This window comes from Vombatus ursinus, unplaced genomic scaffold (assembly GCF_900497805.2).
Source record: "Vombatus ursinus unplaced genomic scaffold, bare-nosed wombat genome assembly UNPS02015255.1, whole genome shotgun sequence".
Taxonomy (NCBI): domain Eukaryota; kingdom Metazoa; phylum Chordata; class Mammalia; order Diprotodontia; family Vombatidae; genus Vombatus; species Vombatus ursinus.
The window spans coordinates 42,673,766-42,697,413 of NW_020955033.1; positions in this window are offsets into that span (position 1 = coordinate 42,673,766).

Here is a 23,648-nt window from a genome sequence, read left to right on the forward strand (position 1 = left end):
ACTTCATTGGTCTGCATATAATGTGTTGCAAAGAAGCTGCAACCTTCAGTTCTTTGTTGAACTCTCACCTCTTGATCACCAGAAACATGAATATGATGGATAATCCCATATGGGAGTTACAGAAACTTTGGCTTTTTTTTCTGTTTTGTGACATTTCTGACAAATGCTGTCTCTGATAATCCATCATAGGGAGTAAAATCTTTTTATCTATTATGACTTTCTCTTCTCAGAAAAGAAATGAATATATTTCATTTAATGTTTGCCCTGATTCAGATGACATTGTACATATATATATATATATATAATATATGTATGTGCATATATATATATATACATGTACATATGTATATGTGTGTGTATATCTATATATCTTTATGATAATTTTGGCTTAAAATTAGATTGATTATTGGTTTTATGCACAGCTAATTGAGGAGCAGAAAAGGGAGCAATAAGACCTTTCCCAAACATCTTTTCCTTGAGTCCTGAATTTGCCTCTTTTTGTAGCACAAGAGTATGCTTATATGTATTCTCAGGAGCTAATTTGTAAAAATAACTTTTGCCCAAGAAATTGTTACAGAAGTTCCTTTGGAGGAAGAAAACCCTTGCTGTAAAGCAATTTTTATTCAAATTTCACAAGCAGGCATGTTCTCCCTTCTGCCAAGAAATAGGAGAGCAACATTATGGATTGAACAGAAACTTAATGACAGAATACACTAAATAGACATATCCTAAGTAGACTTCTTCCTCTTCCCTCTGTCATTCAATATAGATCATAGCATTAGCCTCCTTTCATTTCTCAGAACTATCTCACTTCCTTTTCCCTGAAGATGGAAACCTCTTATTTATTGTTTTATGGGTAGGCAATTTTCAAGGAAAAGGCAGCCAGAACTTTAGTGAAGGTTCATTTCTACTAAGGTAGACAATGTGCTACTGTCTGGAGCCATTGAGATTAGGTATAACAAGCAAGTAGGAAAATAGGAAACAGCTTGTACATGTGCAAGTAGGTGTAATGATACAGATGTAGTCTTTAAGAAAAAAAAAAGATGGCAAATGGGGAATTATGGAAGTGAATTGTCATACCAGGATACAAATACTGAGAAAACTCTTAAAGACATGGAGTTCTTTCTCACACTACAATTCTACCTACCTTCTACATACAAATCTAGTGAATTTTCAAGGTGGGTGGAAGAGAAATAAAAAACAAGAGTCTTGGACAAGATATTGGAGTTAGGCAGTCATGATAATAGTGATATATGGATAACAGCTTTCTGTCTGGCCTGTATTCTTAAACTACTCCATTTGCAGATATGTTGTACGAGGTATCTTCACCTGAGCAGAGGAGAGACAGTAAAGGTATTCTTTCTACTTTGTCTACCTTTGCATATATCTTCAGGTTCACAGTGGCCTACTTTTTCCTATTGCTAAAAGAATTGATAGAATATGAACAGAGTTGAGCCATGTGCCTGAGGCTTTTGGGGCATATAGCTGTCCAAATAGGAGTTATCTCCTGGGCTATTTAGAAAATATCAAGATGTTATCCTTGAAGCAGGTGTGTGAGAGAAGATGTGAGTGATAAACAGTATCCTCTGGTGTGTGAGTAGGTGTGAGTAGGTGCACATAATTTGAGCAGCAGAATGTAGTTGTAAGATATCAGTGTTGAGAGTATTTAGTCAGTTCTGAGAACTAGGATGAGAGTGAGAGTTGGGGATGAGGGAGAGAAATAAGGAAAAAAGGGGGAGAGAGGGAGACAAGAGAAAAGAAAAAGAGAAATGGGAAGAAAGTGAGGAGAGGTAAAAAAAGGAAGGAAGAAAAAAGAGGAAGAAAAGAAGAAGTAAATGGAAGAGGGAAGAGGACAGGGACAATGCAATACCAAGAAACAGAGACAGAAAAATGGAAGTATGAATGAATTAGCTGAGTGTGTGTAAAGGAGAATGGGGTGGTGGTGGGCGGAGCTAAGATGGTGGATAAAGGCAGGGACTCACCTGAGCTCTCCCCCAAACCCCTCCAAATACCTTTAAAATAACTCCAAACAAATTCTAGAGCAGCAGAACCCACAGAAAGATGGAATGAAATAAATTTCCAGCCCAACACAACTTGGAAGGTAGGCAGGAACAGTCTGTTGCATCATAGTAAGAGTGGAGTGTAGTCTAGTGTAGGCCATGACAATTCAGACCGGGCCCTACCAAATTAATAATAGGCCACAGAATAACTGAATCACTGAACCAGAGGGTAAAATAGAAATTGAAAGGATCCATCAATCACTTCCTGAAAGAGATCCCAAAATGAAAACTGTCAGAAAATATTATAGCCAAGTTTGAGAGTTCCCAGGTCAAAGAGAAAATATTGCATGGAACCAGAAAAAAAAAATAAAGTATCATGGAGCCACAGTCAGGATAACAAAAAATTTAGCAATTTCTACATTAAAGGACCAGAGGATTTGGAACATGTTATTCTGGAGGGCAAAGAATCACCTAGGCAGCAAAACTAAGTATAATCCTTCAGGGGAAAAAATGGATATTCAATGAGATAGAAGACTTTCAAGTATTCTTGATGAAAAGACCAGAGCTGAATAGAAAATTTGACTTTCAAATACAAGACTCAAGAGAAGCATAGGGGGCAGCTAGGTGGTGCAGTGGATAAAGCTCTGGCCTTGGAGTCAGGAAGATCTGAGTTCAAGTCCTGCCTCAGACAGTTGATACTTACTAGCTGTGTGACCTTGGGCAAGTCACTTAACCCCAATTGCCTCAGCAAAAAAAAAAAAAAAAGAGAAGCATAAAAAGGTAAACAGGAAAGGGAAATAATAAGGGACTTAATAAGATTAAACTGTTTATATTCCCAAATGGGAAAATGATATTTGTAATTCATAAGACCTTTTTTATTATTAGGGTGTCTAAAAGGAATAAATATAGACAGAGGGCACAGGTCTGAGTTGAATATGAAGGGATCATACAAAAATAAAATTAAGGAGTATGAGGGGAATGTATTTGGAGAAAGAGAAAGGGAGAGGTAGTATGGGATAAATCCTCTCGTGTAAAAGAGGCAAGAAAAAGCTTTTCCAGTGAAGGGAAAGAGGGGGTGTGGTGAGGGGGAATGAGTGAACTTTACTTTCATCAGAATTGGCTTAAAGAAGGAAAAACATACACATTCAATTGGGCATAGAAATCTATCTTACCCTACAGGAAAGTAGGATAAGAGAAAGGGGGTGATAAAAGGGAAGGCAGATTTGGGGAGGGGACAGTTGGAAGCAAAACATTTTTGAGGAAGGATACGGTGAAATGAAAGAGAGAATGGAATAAACAGGCATATAGGATGGAGGGAAATACAGGTAGAAATAATGACTGTGTAAATAATTTTCCTGAGTTCAAATCCAGCCTCAGAGCAAACACTTGACACGTATTAGCTGTGTGACCTTGGGCAAGTCACTTAACCCCGATTGCCTCACTATAAAAAAAAAATAAAAAAAATAAGAATTTTGAAGCAAGTTTCTCTGATGAAGGCCTCATTTCTCAAACATAAAGATAACTGAGTCAAATTTATAAAAATAAGAGCAATTGCCCAACTGACAAATGATCAAAAGATATGATCAGTTTTCAGAGGAAGTAATCAAAGCTATCTATAGCCATATGGAAAAAATAGTGTAACTCACTATTGATTGGAGAAATGCAAATTAAAACAATTTTGAAGTACTACTTTATATCTATTAGATTGGCTAATAGGGCAGAAAATGTAAATGACAAAGGTTGGAATGGATGTGGGAAAAATGAGACATTAATGTACTGTTACATTGGAATTGTAAACTGACTCAATCATTCTGTAGAACAATTTGGAACTATGCTCAAAGGGTTATAAAACCATGTATTATCCTTTTACTTAGCAATACCACTTCTAGGTCTATATCGCAAAAGAGATAAAAAACAAAAAGGAAAAAGACCTATATGTATAAAAATATTTATAGCAGCTCATTTCTGGGGCCAAAGAATTAGAAATTGAAGGGATGCCCATCAATCAGGGAATGGCTGAACAAATTGTGGTATGTGATTTTAATGGGATAATATTGTAGTGTAAGAAACGATGAGCAGTGTGCTCTCAGAAAAATCTGAGAAGACATGCATAGGCTGATTCAAAGTGAAATGTACTGTGTACAAAATAACATAAATATTATAAAATTATCAGCTTGGAATGACTTAGCTATTCTCAGCCATACAATGTTCCAAGACAATTCTAAAGGACTTATGATGAAAAATGTTATCCATTCCCAGAAAAAGAAGTGATGGTATCTGAATACAGATTGAAGCATATATATCTTGAGTCTTTTTCCTATGTTTTCTTTCATGACCTGACTATTATGGATATGTTTTACATGACTACACATGTATAACCTATATTGAATTGCTTGCCTTCTCAATGGGGGGGGGGGTTGGAAGGGAGAAAATTTGGAACTCAAAGTTTTAAAAATTAATGTTAAAATTGTTTTACATGTAACTGGGGAAAATACTAAATAAAAAAGGAGAGTCTAGGAGCTTGGAGATCAAGCAACACACTTGAGTCTGTAATAGGAGGAGTAGGTTGTGTTCAGGAGAGATTTGAGTGAGGGAGTATCTGGCAGTTTGAAACTCCCTGTGGTGATTTGGAATACTACAGAGAGTTCTTGGGCTAATGTAAACACTGGCTCCCTTTGGTTCTGTACTGTTACCTGAAGGAAGGGAGATTCTGGTATCTTTTGATGTTGCCAGGAGCCTCAGTTTTAGGCAACAGAAATGAGGATGCTCCAATAAGATTATTTATGTAATATTCCTGAACTTTCTTTAACTTCCATGGAAGAAAGGATGGGGATGATGGGAAGCAACTAACATCAGAAATTGGCTCCAGAGTGAAATCATCTCCCATAACATGATTGCCAATCAGTGCTTGCCAGTGGTCAGTGACAAGATTTAGTTAATTCTTCTATGCCTCTATTTACCTATGTAACTTTTGTGTGAGAGAATTTGAAGTAGTGGATAGAGAGCTGACCTGGGTTCAAAGAAGGCCTAGGTTCAATTCCAGCTTCAGACAAATCTTGACTCTATTACCTTAAGCAAGTCATTTAGGATTGTAGTGACTCAGGCAACTTTCTAAACCTTGAAGTTGCAAAAGAAATGCTAATCTGTGCTGGTACTCATTAAGAGTGTCCTATACCAAAGAAATCACACATCCTATTCAAAATGAAACAAATTATTTGAACTGAGTTCCATGAAATAAACCATCAATGAATGGCACAGAAAACCACACTGTATTTTAAGATCACTGGCATTGGGAGAATGAACTGCTTCATTCTTATATCGTTTTTTTTTTTTTTGGTGTGCCAGAACTCTTTACTAGAAGAGGCACATCAAATATTAATAAAGTTCTCTTTTTGAAGCATTTCAATTAAACCTTTGGGTAGTTTTACACTTTGCTTTACTGTCTTGCATGATCTCATATCTTTAGGAAAAAACTGAATGAAAAAGGCATGAAGTGTTCATGTTTTATTAAAAGATGGAGGCAAACTCAGTAAAAACAGATGTTCTACTTTCTGCAGTGCTATTATAGAGCACAGAGTAGCAAACCCCAGGAGTAGTGAACCCAGCACTGAAAAACTCACCATCACTTCTCATTGGAGGAATACTTTTGTTTCTATTCTATATTCATAAACACAAGGCAGCCAAGCACTTTTGTTTGTATAGTGGTTATCATTATGCAGCTGTTTGGTATACTGTAGTGTTGGATTTTCTTTAGAGCCTTCTGATTCTATTCTCCCTCATTATCTGTCAGAATCTCTTCTATAGGCCTTCACTTTTCCACTACTATTTTTGACTTTACTGGGAAATATAGTGGTAGTCATTCTTTCAGTATTGGGTGATGACTTATTACTAGCTTCTTTGGGCAGGGATATACCTCCCACTCTGAGCCACAGAAACTAATGTAACTAGTTTTATTCCTGCCTCTTCTTTGAAAAGTAACTGAGATATGATTCAGTCTACCTGCTGTGAGGAAGATGGGAAGCAGCAGGCCAATGGACAAAGAGTGGGAGTGTCTTTCCAAATTCCCAAAAGACTTTTAAGACTTAACTAGCTTAGTAGAAGACATTGTCCAGAAATTAGGTTTAGGGGGAAGAAATAAATAGGACAGATTCACTGTAACTTGGCCAGAAATGGGAAACTGAGATTTAGTCAAGCAGGATGAAAAGGGTACAATTTCTCTAGTAGCAGAAAAAACCTTTTATTTGTAGGTTGGGGTTACAGAATCTCTAGTGTAAAAGAATTGAAAGTTTAAATATCCCAGAGCTATCCCAGCCAGACATGGAGGGGAGAAAGCCCCATAAAACTATCCACAAGTATTCCAATGCAATCTTCCTAAAGTCTAATCCTGAAAAGCATAGTCAAAAAGTGGGAAACAGCAAAGCTGACCCGAGCACAAAGGCAAGAAGGACCCACAATTCCTTCCAGGAGTGCTGCTACCATAGTGAGTAGTGGGGTGGTATAAATTCTGACATCTTTTCACAGGGCTCCTTCCATGATGGTATTATGAGCCAAAGGACTATATAGATCTTTGGGAATATGGAAGAATGGGGATGTTTAGAAAGCAAAGAATATATCCACTCTCTATGTACTTGAGTTCAAGCATTTCTGTATTTTTTACAAAGTAAATAAAATTTATTTAATGTTTGATGTCTGTGAGCCTGAGTACTTAAAAGGGGAGTTGTTGATACTATAGAGGGAATTCTAGGTATTTATTTTTCTTGTTTTGTCTGAGCAATGGGAAAGGATCAAGATAAGTGAGAAGTCCCCTAAATGTGCCTGGGCTCTTTGTATTAGAAGGGAGTCAGGAACCTCTGATACAAGAGATAATATTACATTCGTTAAAATGTCTATCAAATGCTAATTACATTATTACATATTGTTAAGGCAGTGAAAGAGTAAAAAAATGAACATACATGGCCCTTGCCCTCAAAAATATTATATTCTAATAGAAATAGCTTTCTAATTTGTCTCCTTGCCTCAAATTTGTCTCCCTAAACCTATCCATCTTCCACTCAATTTCATAAAGTGTAATTTTGACCATATCTTTCCTAGCTCCATACCTAATAAACACCAGTGGCCATACCATTACCTTTACAATCATATAAAAAACCTGCTTTCCATTTAAAGTTCTTTTCATCCGGTCCCTTTCTACTTTCTATTCCCCTCCATAAACTCTAGGACCTTAACATTGTGACCTACTTGCTATCCCTTGAACATGAAATCCCATTTTCCTTTTCTCTGTTTTTTCCACTAGCTGTCCCCCATGCCTGTCCCCCATCCCTCCTCACCTCCACTTCCTAGCTTCTTTTGTTTTCTTCAAGACACACCTTCTGCTACAGGCCTCTCCTGGCTCTCCCTGCTACTAGTCCTTTCCCTCTGAGATTACATTCCATTTATGTGGTATATGTCTTTTATGTTTATGATTATTTTTCAATTGTCTTCCCCGTTAGAATATGAGTCCTTTAAAAGATGATGTTCTACCACAAGTGCTTACTTAGCACATTGGATATAATAATTATTTATATATAATATATGTTTATTAAATTATTTTATATAATAATTAGGACATTGGATATAATAAATGTTTGGTGATTGACTGACTGAAAGTGACAATACCTGTTGTCTGAAAAGATGGCCCAAAGAGATGGCAATTCTGAGTGCTTTATAGCTACAATGTATTTCTCTTAATGCTATTTCATTTTGATTTTTACAATAGTCCTGTGAAATGCATAATAAAACTAGCAAGTCCATTGTTCAGATGAAGAAATTGCAATTTAGAGAAATTAAATAATTTTCCTCAGCAAGTAAAAGGTGAAGCTACAAGATGAACCCAGGTGTTCTGACTTCAGGTTCAGTACTTCTGTTATACTTTACCCACCCTACCTTTTTTTTAAACAATCTACTGCTCCCCTTAACAATTAGAAAGTAAACATTTTTCATCTGATAAATGATTAGAGATAAAAAATAACAGAAACATCCCAGATTGCTGAGGAGATCTTGATGGCCCCTTTCATTGCAGACTGAAGGACCTTTCTGTGTTTGAGGAGGGTGATTTCTGCTCTAGGCAATCTCCTGGATTTTGAAATTCATTTACTTCTAACTGAATAAGTGAATCATTCCCTACTTTTGCAGGAACACCTGCTCAGAGCCATAAAAATAAATGCAGCAGCAATAACAACAACAAACCATTTTCTGCTTACTGATTTTTCCATATAAGTTATCACAAGTTCTAGAATGGCATGTTTCCATAATCTTAAAAATATTCAATTAATTTTATTTATCCTTTATCTTGCTATTATCCTACTTGTTTTTTTTATATTTCTTTGAAATTCTCCCAGATTCAAGCATTGTATTTCCACATTCCCTTCCATCTCTATCATGAATGCTGAGGTATCTGGTGTGGTTATTAACATCTGTAATTCCAGACACTGAGGAGGTTTCAACTGGCAGATTTTTGGAGTTGTAAAGTTTTTGAGCTTCAGATAGCTATGCTAATTAGGTGTCCAACTAATCTGGCATTAATATGGTGAGCAAATGAACCCAGAACAGAAGTTGAAGCTCCTATGTGGATCAATAGAGGCATCTTTGCATTATCTATGCATAAGTAGCCTTTTCATTTCTAGCTTGGGTGAGATAGGGAGACCCAATCTTAAAAACAAAAACATATACAAACAAAAACCAAATGCTAAGATAAAATGGCTATATCTTTCCAATGTTCCCATCACTTAAATTTTATCACCAGTTACTACTTATTGGTCAGAAACAGAATTATCATTCTTCTTCATATTTTCTCTACTTTCTTAAGGGAAAAAAAATTGTCATTAAAGCAAATAAAAAAAAGACAGAGACATCCAGCAGACAGCTGGATAGTTGAAGGCCCCCATCTCTTCAATAATCTACATTTGTTAGCTTGAGGATCCCCTTGTGAAACTTCTCATCCAGTTCATCTTTATGGCCAGTAGTCGATAGTATGTTCTCACAATTGTACCAAATCTCTTCCTCCACTTGTCTTCACCAAAATAAGATCTACCATTTTTCCCTCCAACTAGTTCATGAGATTCTACTCACTATTCTATCTGAAGAGAAACAAAAGTGATTATGTTGCAGGATTATAAGGAGTAAATGATAAATTAATCAGATTAGAACACTAGCATGGAACTATTCAGTAATACAGCACACATTTCTTGTTGATTGAAAAGCAGTCATTGAACAATTCATCATTTTCTTTGATTATAATTTAATTTCTCCCCAAATATTGAGAAATCATTGAAAGTAAATTCCATGATAGACCTGATTGTGTCCAATGAGCCAGCCAATTAATTAATCAAAATTCATTTATTAAGTGAGGGCAGAGACTGTCCTTTGCCTCTTTTTCTTTTATCTCCAGTGCTTTTATCTCCAGTGCTTCACACAGTACCTGGCACATAATAAACTTTTAATAAATGTTGATTGATTATTGATTGCTATGTGCCAGGCATTGTACTAAGCTTTGGTGATATAAAATCAAAGTGAAAAACTTTCTGTTAATGAGTTTACATTTTAATGGAGGATACATATATATATATATATATACACATATATGTGTATATGTGCATATATTAATAAAATATAATTTGAAAAAGCAGGCAATAGCAGCTAGGTGTTTGGGGAGAGAGACCAGGAAAGGCTTCACCTAGAAAATTGCACTTGAGCTGAGTTTATAGGGAACAATAGATTCCAAGAGGTCGAGGTGAGGAGGGAGGGCCTTTTAGGAATGGAGGACAGCTAGTGTGAAGTCATAAAGATGGGTGATCATGAGAAAGAAACAGAAGAATCAAGAGAAACTGTTTATTGAAGAAGGAGTTATGGAAAGAGTAAGGAAAGAGTGATTGAAGAACTCATAGCACATTAAGGAAAAGCTGGAAACATTCTTAAAATACACTACATTTTGAGAAGGAAGATTTTAAGAATTTGCATAAAGGGTGACTAGGTTCCCAAGGATGAAAATTGGATCAGAAATTGGATCAGAGGGATTGGTATGTCCCATAAGGTCACAAATCAGCTCATACTAACAAAAATGATCCTAATGAAGAAAGTCTAATGGACCCAGATTTGTCTAAAGAGTTCTATGTTAATTCACAAGGAATTTGTTGATTTAGAAGAAACACACACAAACATTAAGAGAGTGAACTAAGGGCAAGTAAGAATAAGTCAGCCAATTAGTTAATCAATAACTATTTATTAAGTGCCTGCTATGTGTCAGGCACTGCCCTAAGTACTGGAGATACATACCCTCCCCCATACACACACACACACACACACACACACACACACACACACAAACACAAACACACGGCAAAAAATAGTCCCTGAGCTCAAGGAGCTCACAATCTAATGAGGATGACTACAAGATGAATACAGAAATTGGCATAGTCTTATAGCATTAATTCTTACAATGATCTAAGGTTTGTGGTAAACATTAAAATTTTAAAAAAAAGTTTTAAAGCTCTATTAGTCACAAGAAGGTCTTTTTCAAAGATAGCACTATTTTTTGTCAAAGTGTAGAGGCTGATGATAATAGATGACACAAAAATGGCAGAACTATTAATCTTCTACTTTGCTTCTATTTATATAAGAATGATCTTCTGACTAGGAAGTATAAACCAAAAACCCAAGATATGTGAAAAGATTTTAAGAACAACTGTTTTAGATGAATTCAAATCAAATGGCAAAAGTGAACAGCAGCTTAGGTATGGAAAAAAAACCTACTAAATTTGATTAGTAAGTCACTGTCAGTGATTACCAAAAAAATCTTGTATAATAGAATTGATCCATCCATGAAGATGGGCAAGTATAGTCCCAGTTTTCCAGAAAGCAAAATAATAATTTTTTAAATCATCAGCCTAAGAGGTTGACTTTAATTCCTGGTCAAATTTTAGAATGCATTATTGTTATTATTTAGTGGGTCACTTCTGAGCATTTAGAAAGGTGATCTCCAGAACTAGCATGAGATATTTAATGACAGGACATTCAAGAATAACCATTTTTGATCAAGGACAGTGATAGATATACTACTGCTTAATTACAGCAATGTACTTGGCCAAACATCTCACAAATGTTCTTATGGAAAAGATGGAAATATATGGGAATAGAGGGTAGAACAGCTAGTTTTTTGTTGACTTCATGATTGGACACTAAATGTAGTTATTAATGGATTCATATGACTTCTGTGGAAAAGACTATAGTGAATTGCCCAAGATATTGGTCTTGTTTTCTCCAACATTTTTACTAATGATGGCATAGATGGGATGCTTATCAAAGTTGCAGATGACACAAAACTGGGAGTGATAGCAAAGATCCTGGATGATAGGTTAAAGGTCCAAAAAGATTTATGTAGAGGAGAATGACTGTCTAATGTTTAAAATAAAGATTTGATTCAATAAGGGTAAATTTTTTTTTGTTATTGCTGACAATGATGTAAAAGTACAAATTTGATAACAGATTGGACTTCCAGGAGACAAAGAATAATGATAGCCACTGAGCATACTAGTTTATTCTGAAGAATATGATATTTAGGCATATCAGTTGCATAATAATTGGATGCAGAAAACATGACTAAACAATAGACATCATGCTTAAAGTCTGAAGACATTGTTGAAGTGCAAGGTCAATAATGCTCAATAATGTGATGTGACCTTTAAGGTCACTTCTTCTTATTGTTTTTTTTAAATAATATTTTATTTCTCCACCCCCCCAATTACATATAAAACCAATTTTTGGAATTCTTTTTTTAAAGCTTTGAGCTCTAAATTTTATCCCTTCCTCCATTACCTCCCCCATCCCTGAGATGCTAAGCAATCTCACATAGGTTATGCACTTGTAATTATGTAAAACATTTTCATATTAATCATTTTGTGGGGGAAAACTTGAATAAATCCAGAAGGAAGGAAGGAAGAACAAGAAAGAAAGAATGAAAGAAAGAAAGAATGAAAGAAAGAGAAAAATAATGTGCTTTGGTCTGTATACAAACTCCATCATTTCTTTCTCCAGAGAAAGATAACATTTTTCATCATGAGTTCTTTGGGATTGTCTTGGATCATTGTACTGCTGAGAATTGCTTTCATTCACAGTTGATCATCATATGGTATTGCTTTTACTGTGTACAGTGCTCTCCTGGTTCTGCTCATTTCACTTCATATTAGTTCAGGTAAGTCTTTCTAGATTCTTCTGAAATCATTTTGCTTGTCATTTCTCATAGAACAATAATATTCCATTATAATCATACCACAACTTGTTCAACCATTCTGCATTTGGTGGATATCCCCTCAATTTCCAATTCTTAGCCACCACAAAAAGAGTTGCTATAAATACTTTTATAAAAGTAAGTTATTCTCCACCCCACCCTACTGTTTTTATCTCTTTAGGACACATCTGCACAAGTTGTGGTCTGTGGGTCACTTATGGCATGCCAAAGGATTTTGGGCAGTGGCCTGCAAAAAATGTAGAGGAAAACATCCTTTGTATGTAGAGGAAATCCTTTGGCGGCTGCAGGTTGTACAGGCCTGCTTTAGGATATAGACCTAATAGTGATATTGTTTAGTCAAAGGGAAGGCACAGTTTTATGGCCCTTTGGGCATAGTTCCAAATTGCTCTCCAGAATGGTTGGATCAGTTCACAACTCCACCAACCATTGATTAGTGTCCCAATTCTCCCACATCTTCTCCAACATTTATCATTTTCCTTTTCTGTCATATTAGAAAATCTGATAGGTGTAAGGTGGTATCTCAGAGTTGTTTTAATTTTGCATTTCCCTAATCAATAGGGATTTAGAGCATTTTTCATATGATAATAGATAGCTTTATTCTTTTGTCTGAAAACTGTTTGTTCATATCCTTTGGCAAATTATCAATTGGGGGATGACTTGTATTCTTAAAAAAATTGATTCAGTTCTCTATATATTTGATAAATGAAGATTTTTTCTGAGATATTTCCTTAGATATTTTCCTCAGTTTTCTATTCTCTTAATTTTGGTTGCATTGGTTTTGTTTGTGCAAAAACTTTTTAAAAAAAATTTTATATAATTAAAATTATCCATTTTACATTTCCTAGTGGTCTCTGTATATTGTTTGGTCCTAAATTCTTCCTATGTCCATAGAGCTGATAGGTAAGCTATTCCATGCTCCCCCAATTTGCTTGTGATACCACCTTTTATGTCTAAATCATGTATCCATTTTGACCTTCTCTTGGTATATGGTGTGAGATGTTGGTCTACATACTTAGTTTTGCCTTACTATTTTCCAGTTTTCCTGGCAGCTTTTGTCAAATAGTGAGTTTTTGTACTCAAAGTTTAGATCTTTGGGTTTATCAAACAATAAATTACTGTGGTCATTTATTACAATGCATTATTTCCCTGATCTATCATACGATCCATCACTCTATTTCTTAGCAGTCCCAGATAGTTTTGATGATTATTGCTTTGAGTTTGAGATCTGTTACAGATAGGCTACCTTCCTTCACATTTTCTTCCATTGATTTGCTTGATATTCTTGACCTTTTGTTCTTCCAGATGAATTTGTTATTATTTTTTCTAGCTCTATAAAATAATTTCTTGTAGTTTGATTACTATGACACTGAATAAGTAGATCATTTAGGTAGAATTGTCATTTTTATTACATTGGCTCAGCCTACCCATGAATGATTAATATCTTTCCAATGGTTAGTTCTCACTTTATTTGTATGAGAATGATTGTGTTTATATAATTCCTGAATTTTGTCTTGGCAGGGAGACTCCCAAGTATTTCATACTGTTTACAGTTATTTTAAGAGGAATTTCTCTTTTTATCTCTTACTGTTGGTCTTTGTTGGTAATATATAGAAATGCTAATAATTTGTATGGGTTTATTTTATATCCTTCCATTTTGCTAAAGTTGCTCATTATTTCAACTAGTTTTTAGTTGATTCTCTAGGATTCTCCAAATATACTATCATATCATCTTCAAAGAGTGATAGCTTCCTTTCCTCATTGCTTATTTTAATTCCTTAAATTTCTTTTTTCCCCTCTTATTGCTATAATTATAATTTCTAGTACACTATTAAATAATGGTGGTGATAAGAGACACCCTTGTTTCGCCCCTGATTTTATTGGAAAGGCTTCTAGTTTTCTGCATTGCAGACAGTGCTTGCAGATAGTTTTAGATAGATATCACTTATTTGAAGGAAAGTTCCTTTTTTTCTGTGCTCTCTACTATTTTTAATAGGAATGGGTGCTGTATTTTGTTAAAAGCCTTGATGCTTTTACAGGGCAGGGGCTCACTGCTGGTCAACTGGCCAACAATGGGTGTGGGGGCTCCTTGGTGACTTATACTGGGGATGGCATCTCACTGTGCTGCTGGTATTCAGGGACTGCTGGCTTTTCTTGGGGCTCTGGCCTTGCTTTTGGTTTATACTGGGGATGTGGCCTTACTAGTGTCTTGACTTGGGTTCTCTCTGCAGGTCCTTGAGGTGTGGTCTACAGCTGCTCACTGACTGAGATCTCTTCCCACCCCAGTGAGACAGACCTTTTCTGCTGACCATCCAAGCTATCCTGGACTAGTTTTCCGCTCCAAAATTTTATCTGAGGCTAATTGTTGTATGGTTGTTTGGAGGGAAATGTGGGAGAACTGCTTGGAGTTCCTTCCTCACTCTGACATCTTAGCACTGGAAGTTCATCCTTTCTACTTTAAAATCTATTATTCTGGATCCCTATGTTGGCCAGAATAGATAATGGGATCACAGGCTTTACTAATGAAAACTTGGCTGCAAAGTTCACAAGTGGTCTTACCCATTACTAGTGCCTTCCTTCTGAGATTATATTCACTTCTATTTACACTAAATGTATCTTGTATGTATATAGATATTTGCTAGTTGTCTTATTTATTAGAATGTGAATTCATTGAAGTGTCTCATGTGATTTCTTTTTTTCTGGTAGAGATCCCAATATAGGTTTGGGTGATATACACTGATAATGAAAGATTCAACAGGAGTTAAAAGAGATTTCTAACTACAAGTTAGATAGTTGTCTAACACCCAGAACTTGGAGTCAGCACTGGAAAACAGGCCATCAAGAGTATATGCTTAATCATAGTTTGTGGGCTTTTGCTAACTTTTCACTGACTTCCTATCTCAAAATTGTAGTTTATACCTCTAGGAATAGGAATAAACTGGACCTGTGATTTCATGTGAACTTCAGGGTGAGGAAACTCACACTACCAATGCAGGATAGTACCTTTGCTGAAACTTATCATTTTAGTGAGCTGTGGAAGCTTATTGGAGAAAGTAAAGGGCATATAGTTAGGAACACTCAAGTTCAAATATGGCTTTAGACACTTACTAGCTGTGTGACACCTTTCTCCCATGGTTATTCTGAGGGTCACATTGTAAAGGACTCAACACAGTGTTGGGCACATAGCAAGTGCTAAATAAGTGTTAGTTATTGTTATTATTATTACTATTATTACCTAGAGTACTTAGAGGTAAAGTGACTTTTCTAGGATGACACCATCAATATATGTCAGAAGTGAGACTTGAACTTAGGTCTTCTTTGAATCAAGTCTAACTATCTAACCACTATGCATAGCTGTCTCTCTGTAACTCTAGACTATGCACTAAAATAATATTTTGTTTTGTCAGGGAGAGGCAGTTTATTCATTGTATCTCAGTAGTTAGTAGTAATTCATCATAAATATCTAAATAATTGAAGCAGGTCTAGTAGATCATTGTATAGAGTAGTTTGGTGACCATAAAACCAATGGAATTCCCAAGTAGAGATGATGTTACAGCAAAAATATGATACCAGGTTGGACTTCCAGCAAAGACTGATGATAGCAGGTAAGAATATTGGGTTTTATTTTTCTTAAGAATTAAAGGAATAATTTGTTCCAGCCCTTCTGTGACCTTGCCCTACATATCCCCTTATGTATGTCCTAGAGACTTAGACACATGCATTCTTATATGTTCTCTATGTGTTATGTCCTCCCCAATTAACATCTGGAAGAATTTACTCTAGGTTTATATGGTAGGATGGTTTCTTGTCACTTATCTTGCCATGTTGCTTAATTAAATGGCTTTTGTATTGAAATAACAGGTCCTCTGTTTGGCTAGTAAAAATAAATATATTGATAGGGGCTCATGAAATGTGATTTCAGTTGGACCACAGGGTTATGTACTGACTCATGAATGAATAGGTGTCCAAGTGTTAAATCAGATAGGTATTTGTCAGATTTTTGTACTCCTCGTCATATAATTTTGATCTATCAGTACTGCTTTCCTTTTCCCACAACCCCCACTGAATGTCCTCTCTGCTGTTGAAAATGGAAGTTCCATATCTTTATTCCATGGAACATAGGAAGCTACTTTTTTCTTTAAGGATCCAGTCTCATACTTTCACTAATTACATATCTTAAGCAGTGTAGAGATCCTTTCTCCCTTCTTTCCTTATTACATTCTCTCACCCTCTAATCTTCTGACAGTGTTATAGATTACATTTTACATCCTTTTCTCTTGAGGCACTTCTACTGTTCTTTTAAGGACAGAAGTTATTAGAAGTCTTTTAAGTAGAGAAGCATTTCTTGAGACATTTTACATTCTCTAAGAGTTAGATCAAATTACAGTTTTTTACACACAAGCAGAAACACAAATTTAAACACATTTTATTTGATTGTTTTTTTTAATTCTCCTTTCTAAAAATACAAGTTATAATATGCTTTAGGTTTTATGTAGGATTTTTATTTTTTATTTTGTATACTTTTATGTTTTGCTGATAGTTACTAATTTTATAACACTTCTTAAAGTCTTCTGAAGAGATCTCACATTGAGACTCTTTTAACTCTTTATCTTCTCTTTCAGGGCTGTCTTTCCTTTTCACTGTGCTACTCTTTTCTGTCATCAATAGTATCTTGATTATGTAATGATTAGTCAGCTTAATTAAAACAACCAGTTAGATCGGTCAATTCTTTGAAGGCTCCCAAAGTTCACTGATGTGGGAATGCTTCCATTGATATGTATTACAATCCAATTACATCTTCTCATTCTTTGTAATTCTTATCTAATGCTTTCCTGTAAATATACATACATACGTGTATGTGTGTATGTATGTATGTATGTATGCATGCATGTACATAGTAGCAATTGAAAACTGTTGCATTAAATTTTAATGGCCAATTCTGAGAATGGCTTCCCTTTCTCTGGGTGGGCAAGTACACATCTTAAAAAACCCTGAATTCACAATTGCTGAATTTCTGATATTTTGGATTAAACTGACATTTTGGGTGATAAAGCTGATTTTGACAGTTTACAAAACAATACATTATGAAATAGGAAGTTTTCATATAATCAAAAGAAATCAATACTATTGAAAACAAAATGCTTTTAATTGTTCCCAAAGATGAATAGGCTAAATCATATGCTTTAGTAATGAATTTAAAGGACATGAATGGAATACTACCAAGGTTTATGGCCTGGTGACAGAGCAGTCCTGAGACCCGTTATTACTTTGCCAGGGGAAGGTTGGAAACCATTTCAGCTCTTTTTCCCATGGACAATCTGATGAGGATTTAGAATTTATGTAACTCCAGCATCCTATTAACATTATTAGATGGGCTTGGGTGTCTGTTTTTATTCATCAGAAGGTAGATTGTATTAGTTCATGTTTTCTGTTAAGCAAAAGTGGATTGTATAGTTAATGTCATTGTTGAATGGTAAGATATTTTTATGTTTGAGTATAATGAAATAGCACAGTAAGAAGTATCTTCCAAAAAAAAAAAGAAGTACATTCCATTTTTTCCTTGACTGAGAAGGTTGATATTGAATTTAACAACACCAGTGGGAAAAATAGCGGGGAAAAGCAGTAGCACTTATGTATCTGGTCAGTTACCTGGAAGTTAAGAAAAAAGCAGCAATTAAGCAGCACAGTAGATAGAGAGTTGGACAAAGAAACAGGAAGACCTGTCTTGCCTCAGACATTCAATATCTATGTGACCTAAGTGGCTAAGTCACTTAACCTTGTTCAAACTCAGTCTCTTCTTTTGTAAAATTATAATAATAATAGCATGTGTCTCAGGGCTATTATGAGGCTCAAACAAGATAATATTTGTAGAGAACTTTTTGAAACTTAAAGTGCTGTATAAATATTAGCTATTATTCCAAGTCATTACATTAAAAAAGTTAATACAGCAGTGTTACTGTATTTTCCACAGTTTTCATCAAAAATTTCAATATCATAGAAATATGACATTTGAGATAAAAATAACATTAAAGCCATCATACAAATAAGGGGAAGATTGACACACTCACTCAGGGGGTTTAGATTTGGGGATACAGAGTTTGGGGACTGAAATAATATTAAATAATTGAAAACTTTTCATACTAGAGTCTAAAAAGAACTTAAATGATAAATGTTTATGTATATACAGACAGACATAGACATATAATAACTGAACTTGAAACTCATGAGACTTGACTCTAGTCTTCAAGCAGAGGTTATATGATAACTCCACTTATTGGAAATGTTGAAAAGGGATTTCATGATCTTTAAGTCCCCTTCCATTTTGTTGACAATGCTCCATGATTTTACTTCTGGATCTAATACTAAATAGCTTTGTAACATGACAGGTGAGTGACTGAAAAGTTTCCTAATCTTCATCTCTATCTTGCCCCCGGCCATGTTTCACATCCCCTGTAGCCATCCACCAAGAAACCAAGACTTGTCCAGAATGGGCAACCTGACATTTTCTCTAACACTGTGTGTAATTCCATTGCCCCAAGACTTCCCTACCTTTCTCATCCTTACTCTTACACATGAATTATCTCCTCTTATTAGAATATGAGCTCAATAAGGTCAGGGAATTCCTCACTTTTCGGCAGATGTGTTCTCCATGTAGGTGACAATTTCTGGCTGATAGTAGGTATATACACACACACACACACACACATGTATACATGTATATACATATATAACGTGTGTATACATGTATATACATATACACGCATATTTACACAAACACAGTACACACATATACACACACACAAAACACGCACACATGCACATACATGTACACACATCTACACACATCTACATACACACATACACGCAAATACACAGATACACATACATGCATACACATACACACATACACATGTATACATATACACACATATTTATACACATGTATACACATATGTATACACTCATGCATGCATATGTATACATATGTACACACATATACGAGGAAAGGGTTGAATTAGAAGCTCTCTAGTAAAGTCTTTTATAATTCTAAAATCTTATAATACTATTTTTTCTACCCAAACTGTAATTTCATTCTTATAGGGAACTTCTAGTGAAAAAACTCTCTTTTACAATGCATACCAGCACTGACTCTACAATTTATAACCGTAGCATGTTGCCTAGAGCACTGAGAAGTTTAGAGGTTTGTTGAGTATTACACTGCTAGTATGTACCAGACTGGACTTGAATCCAGGTGTTCTTGACTCCAAGGCCAGATTTCTATTGACTGTGCCATACTGACACTTTATATTCTTCTAACTTCATATTAAACAAAATTGCTCTGCCATTCTCTCCTAGCCAAGGGTTAAAAGGGACTCTTTGGAAAGTTAAGTTGTAATTTCAATAAATTGTTATTACCTGGGATCGAGGTTTTTTTTTTTTTATGGGTGTAATTAACTATGAGTCTAAGATTAGCCACTTAAATATGCACATACATACAATAGAAGTAGAAATGAACCACTCATTTATATACATATGTAAACTGTGAGATAAATTATCATTTGAAATAAGGTATAAAAGAATAGAAAATCTAACTCCATCCAGTATGGTAAAACTTCTACTACTCACTAACTAGACTTCCACACCTTCAGACTTTAGGGAAAGCAGTGAGACTGAGGTAGAAAAAATAAAAGAAAAACAGCAAGTCTGGTGGTAAAGAATCAGCTCCTCAGCACTCAGCAATAACCAACATTGATTGGAAGACTTGGAGTATTATAAAGGATGTACTGTGATCTGTCCACTTGTCTTGTGGAAAGAAAGTGGTGCTTTTATTGGCTGGCAGTAGCCTGACTTTTTTCAGAAACTGAGAGGTGAAGACAAAGCCTCAGGAGGTAGGAGAGACAAGAAAGAGGGGGAAAAGCAGAGAGGAGGGAAGAAAGAGCAGCAGAAGTGGTAAAGATCAGAAGTGGTGACATGCATGAGAGTAGCAGTAGCAGCGGCCAGTGGAAACTCAAACAAGTACAGAGGGGATGGCAAGGGCAGTGAAAATAGCAGAAATGAAGGAAGATCAGAAACAGTAATAGGAATAAGTCAGAGAGAGGCAGACATGATAGAACAGAAAAGAACTAGGGAAGAAGAAAGAGAATACAGTACAGCTTTGCACTCTGAGGAAAGGGAGACAGTTAAATGTCCCTTCCTCATTATTTTAGCCCAAAGGGTGAGCTTGTGTGAATGTGTGTGTGTATGTGTGTGTGTACTCACACAAATACATACATGCACAAACATATATTGTTGTTGTTGAGTCGTGTCTGACTCTTTGTTCCTTTGTGACCTCTTTTGAGGTTTTCTTGACAAAGATACTGGAGTGGTTTGTCATTTCTCTCTCCAGGTCATTTTACAGTTGAGGAAGCTGAGGCAAACAGGGTTAAGTGACTTGCCCAGGGACAAACTGCTAGTAAATATCTGGGGCTGAGTTTGAACTCAAGGCCCTGTGCTCTATTCACTTCACCTCCTGGATGTCATTTATATATATATGTGCACACATATGTAAACATATATGTATACACACACCCCCTAGAACACACACACATATACATGCACATATATGTATATGTATGTATATAAAATATATGTATGGTAGCTAGGTGGCATAGTGGGTCACAGAGTCAGATACAGATGAAATGATTGAACAACAGCAGTAACAAGAAAAATCTTTAATTTCTACCAACCACTTTATATTATCTCATTTTATTCTTACAACAATCATGGCCAATAGATGTATTATAAACTATATTTCCCAGATGAGGAAATTGAGATGTTGGGATCAGGGTCACAAAGATAGTAAGTGTTTAAAGCAGGACTCAAACTCTGGTCTGCCTCATTCTGCCCACTATGTCACCTACTAATAAGTGCAAATGATTCTAGAGTCAGTAACTATGCACACTGTACCTTGACCCCAACATAGTGATGTCATTTTGATCCTACTCAAGCATGAAGGATAACAACCAGAGTTAATAGGGAATCACAAAAGTTGAGAAAATAGGAAAATTTCATGGTCATGACTTGCACTTGAGGGAAATTACTTTGGTAGTTAGATGGTAGATAGATCGAGATGGAAGACACTTGAATCTGGAAGACCAGTGAAACTGGGAAGAGGGTTTGGACTAAAGTCATGGCTGTGGGAACAAAAAGAAGGGAATACGTTGAGAGAAGTCAATTGACTGGATACGTGGAATGAGGGAGAATGAGAAGTCAATGATGACTCTGATGTCATGAGCCAAGGTGGTTGTCAAGGTGCCGTTGACAGTAATAGGGAAATATGGAAAAGACGTGGGTCTTGGTAGAAAGATAATATGATGAGATCAGCATTACAGATCATAATCCAGTTTAACCATCCAGTGAGACTCATTCTGTTCCACCTAAAATTAAAAGGCAGAAAGGGAGGAGTGTCTTACCTTTTATGATCTCAAAGTGCAGAGTCTGTCCTCAGAAAGGTACCTGCTGGGGGCTAATAGAAGGGAGAGCAGACAGAGAGAGACTGTGGTTGAAACTAAAATTCTACTGAGGAGGGAAAGGGAAAAAGGGAGAAAAAAAAGCATAAATGAGGGGGGAGGGGAATAGGATGGAGGATGGAGAGGAAGACACAGATTGAAATCATAACTGTGAATGTGAATGGGATAAACTGTCCCATAAAATAGAAACAGATAGCAGAGTGGATTAAGAACCATAATCCTGCAATATGTTGTCTACAGGAAAGACATTTGATGCAGAGGGATACATAAAGAGTAAAGATAAAAGGCTGGAGCAGAATATATTATGCTTCAGTTGAAGTAAAAAAAAAAAGCAGGGGTAGCAATCCTTATCTCAGACAAAGCAAAAGCAAAAATAGATCTAAGTAAAAGAGATAAGGAAGGAAACTACATCCTGCTAAAAGATACCATAGATAATGAAGTAATATCATTGCTGAACATATATGCACCAAGTTATATAGCAGCCAAATTCTTAAAGGAGAAATTAAGGGAGATACAGGAAGAAACAGACTGCAAAACTATACTAGTAGGGGACCTCAACCTCCCTCTCTCTGAACTAGATAAATCTAACCACAAGCAAACAAGAAAGAAGTTAAGGAGATTAATAGAATCTTAGAAATGTTAAATATGGTTGACCTCTGGAGAAAACTGAAAGAGGACAGAAAGGAACATACCTTTTTCTCAGTGGTACATGGCACCTACACAAAAATTGACCATGTACTAGGGGTATAAAAATCTCACAATCCAATGCAGAAAGGCAGAAATACTAAATGCATCCTTTTCGGAACATGATGAAATAAAAATTACATGTAATAAAGGGCCATGGAAAGATAGACTAAAAATTCATTGGAAATTAAATGACCTAATCCTAAAGAATGAGTGGGTCAAACAACAAATCATAGAAACAATCAATAACTTCATTCAATAGAATGACAATAATGAGACAACATACCAAAACTTATGGGATGCAGCAAAAGCAGTTCTTAGGGAAAGTTTTATATCTCTTAATTCTTACATGAATAAAATAGAGAAAGAGGAGATCAATGAATTGGGCATTCAATTAAAAAACTAGAAAAAGACCAAATTAAAAATCCCCAATTAAACACCAAATTAGAAATACTGGAAACCAAAGTAAATATGAATAAAATTGAAATAAAGAAAATTATTGTAACGCTTTACTAGCTGTGTGACCCTGGGCAAGCCACTTAACCCTGATTGCCTCACCAAAAAAAAAAAAAAGAAAAAAGAAAACTGTTGAACTAATAAATAAAAGAGCTGGTTTTATGAAAAAAATAATAAAATAGACAAACCTTTGGTTAATTTAATTAAGAAAAATGAAGAAAACCAAGGTTACTAGCATCAAAAATGAAAAGGATGAATTCATCACTAATTAAGAGGAAATTAAAACAATAATTAGGAGTTATTTTGCCCAACTGTGTGCCAATATTAATAAAATGGATGAGTATTTACAAAAACTTAAAATGCCCAGATTAACAGAAGAGAAAGTAAAATACTTACATAACCCAAGGGCCAAATGGATGGATGTACAAGTGAATTCTATCAAACATAAAGAACAATTAATTCCAATACTATGGACACTATTTGGGAAAATAGGTGAAGAAAATTCTTTTTACGATATAAACATAGTGCTGATACCTAAACTAGGAAGAGTCAAAACAGAGGAAGAAAATTATAGACCAATTTCCCTAATGAATATAGATACAAAAAATTTTAAATAAAATACTAGCAAAAAGAATATAGCAATTTATCATGAGGATAATATACTATGACCAGGTAGAATTTATACCAGGAATGTAGGGCTGGTTCAATATTAGGAAAACT